The sequence below is a fragment of the Elephantulus edwardii genome, unplaced genomic scaffold (assembly GCF_000299155.1).
Source record: "Elephantulus edwardii isolate Elephantulus edwardi_28Jun2011 unplaced genomic scaffold, EleEdw1.0 scaffold00005, whole genome shotgun sequence".
Taxonomy (NCBI): domain Eukaryota; kingdom Metazoa; phylum Chordata; class Mammalia; order Macroscelidea; family Macroscelididae; genus Elephantulus; species Elephantulus edwardii.
The window spans coordinates 14,827,717-14,831,253 of NW_006399755.1; positions in this window are offsets into that span (position 1 = coordinate 14,827,717).

A 3,537-nucleotide genomic window follows, 5' to 3' on the forward strand; every position below is an offset into this window, starting at 1 on the left:
AAAAAAGAAGTTAAGGAGCTGAATAGAAGGCTTCAAAGGACATCCCAGGAATTCAAAGCAAAGTATTATAGTGAAATGTGCTAAGATCTGCACTCATAAAAAGGGATGAACTCACTCAGCACTTCTTAAGCTCAAGAAACTGAAGAACAAATTCAAGCCTTGAGATGCAAACTTAAAGGGAGCATCAACAGAAGATGGAAGGAGTACATGGAGTTACAATACTAAAAAGAATCAGCTGATACAGAATAATTTAATTAAACACATGATCAAGAGGCAATGATGATGAAGGAGGACGTTCAAGTTTCTCTAAAGGAATTGGCAACAAAAAAGGCTCCAGGAACTGACAGCATACCAATTCATATGTTTCCTCCTTCTAGTAAAATAGAAAAAACTCACTGCAGTTAAGTTAGAATCAACTCACAGCTGACTCTCCACTGGCTTTTCAGAAGCTGTCAACAGTGGGAAGAGATTGCCCATCTTTGTCCTGTAGAAACTGGTGGTGGATTTGAACCACCAGAGAGGCTCTGCCTTTGGTTTAGCAGCACAACTCCTTTTGGCCAAATACAAGAGCCTTCCAATTTACTATCATACTCTGCAATACTTCCTCTCTATATCTCTGTATTACTTATTGCACATTTTCAAAATGTATTAGCTTAAGGGCATATGCTTTCCATTGGAGAATATAAGTTCCTTAAAAATGGATATGGGAAGCCCTGAAGAAGTTAAACTGGAATTAATTCTGAGTGTTCCTTTTTTGTTTGTTTCATCCCATATCATCATTTCCCCCACCTCTATGGGTCTTTGCTTTCAGCATATAAGTATATTCTCTGTTAAAATAGTAAGTGGATGTTGAAGAGCTTATCAAAGGATACTTATAAATCACTAACCCAGTCTGACTTCATAGAACCAGAATCTCAGGATTAAAGGGCCCTCAAAGGTCCAGCTAAATCTCATATCCTACAAGATAAAAAAAATCCTGAATTTGCTATTTCTTAAGGCTTTCATTCTTGAAGGGAGAATTATCTTGTTATATCTAGAGCATTTAGAATTTTTAAAAATTACATAATTTATTTTAACTTTGCATTAATAATTATGGCAAAGCTTTGTAGTTAATGTTAGGCAGCTTGACCAAGAACCAAAGCACTAACACCCACTTGAAACCATTAAAAGGCTTCAAGTACTATGTATACTATATACTTTTGTCAAGAGTTGTTTCAGCTTCAAAGGATAGCCATAACAAGATACTCAACTTAGGGTGACATTGGCATTTCTACTCAACCTCCTCAGTTTCTAAGAATGACATCTAGATAGGTATTGAACTGTGCCAGCGACAATATTTAACTAATTTAAAAGTACGTTTGAGCTTTTTTTCAGATAAGCTGTCAACATACACATGAAAATATGTTTCTAAAAATGCTGTCAGATCCATAATGTTTATACAGCAAGTGAAATAACCTTTGTTATCTCTATTAATGCATCTGCTCAGGAGAAATTCTGATCCAAATGTTTTCTTTTTTTTTTCATCAGCTACATTGAAAATTACAAAATTGACTCATATTGAAGCAATTTAGAAATGCACTCAGCCACAATTGTAAATGTATTAGGTTAAGTATACTATTTGTCACTGGGGCATCTTCTAAAAAAAACTTTTCAAAGTTACATATTGCATTTCCTTCAAAGGGTTCTTAGTATTACACAAGTACTGTACCTACTTGTTTCTTGAAGTGGGTTGGCTTAATTTGTTCTCTCAAACTTAAAAAAAAAAAAGATAATTACTGTCAAGAGGTCAAATAAGTTTAAGAACTAAGGTCAAAAGATTTGCTGATTTATGCTGGACTATGGCCTACAGCACTTTACAAGCAATTCTCTTATCTTTCTCTTTTGATAGTTTCATTTTAAAATGGAAAGTAGGATTTGAGAATTGAATGTCCTAACAACTGAAAAGTAAAGTTCACCAAGTTCAGTATCATCCATTCTACCAAAAAGAAGAAAAATTACTTATTAAAGCCTTCCCTCTGGTGATCTTAAGGCTATGGGAGGTAGCACGAAGCCAGTAAACTTTAGTTGGAACACGAATACAGAATTTCTGATTCTAAATACTATGTTGGTGCTACTGCACCATACTGTTTCTCATCATCAAGAGTAGCAATTGAACTACAGCCGACCATTTTTAAGATTACCTAAATATTAACAAGTGCCTGTATATTTTTTTTTAAAAAAAGATGGAAAGAGAAATAGTAATAGATGAAAAGAGACATAAAAGGCATAGCATATCTGTGTTTTACCTCAACTAAAAAGTTTAAATAAAATATAAAAATGAAAAAAGAGCATATCATCAAAATGCTTGCTTGTAGCTATATATCTATATTTTTCTCTATCTCTATCTAAATATATACCTTGATTTGGAAAAAAATGTGAAAATATGTTCTTAAGAATATCAAGGATATAGACTAAGTATTTGATAATAATAAGAATTATTATTAACTGTGCTAGAAGTGATTATGTAATAAGACAATGTGGTCCTTGTTAGGAATGCTCATATTTGTAATTTATTTTATTGTACTTCACTTTGCTTTGCAGATTCTGTAATTTTTTATAAACTGAAGTTTTGTGGCAAACCTGCCTCCAGCAAGTCTACTGGTCCCAATTTTTGAACAGCATGTGCTCACTCTGTGTCTCTCTGTCACATTTTGGTAATTCTTGCCACTTCAAAGATTTTAATAATGTTATTGTATGCTTAATAGATTCCAATATAGTGTAAACACAATTTTTATATGCACTGAGAAACATTTTTTCCTCATGACTCATTTATTGCAGTGATCTGGAGCTGAACCTGCATTTTCTCCTCAGTATGCATTCCTGTACTGAATGAATAAATGAACTAATAGATCTGGCTATTTACTAAACTACTATTGTTGTTATTGTTGTGTACCAAAGAGTTGGGACTGGACCATAGCTGACCCTGTGGCAGGTTTTCATAGGCAGTTAATCACATGGGAGGAGACTGCCCATCCTTCTCTTGCAGAGCAGCTGCTTGGCCTTGAACCGCGTGCCTTCGGGATTATAGCACAACATCTTGCCACCAGAGTATCGAAACTACTGTAGGAAACAAAAAACCCCAATAAGACAGATTAGTAAATGTTGGTTATGATGTTAATCATCAAGACTGGGTTTAGTTTATATACGCTCTCTTCCTTTGTTTGTAATTTTTAGTAAGTATAAAAGAAGCACTGATTGGACTATTAGTGCATATAAGATAAAATCAGCACATTTCCTTAATAGTGTCTTAAAAACTTTGTTTTTATTTATTATTTTAAACTTCTAAAAAACAATAACTATATGGAGGTGTTTATGTCAAAATTGTACAGTTTCAAATAAAAAGATAGCATTAAACTGGAGAACAGTAACTTTATATATTCTCTCAATGAGATGGATTGACACCCATAACAACCACAATGGGCTTGAGAAGGACAGAGACCATGAGGACGGTACAGGATAGGGTAAGGTTCAAATCTGTCATTCACAGGGTCACTGTGA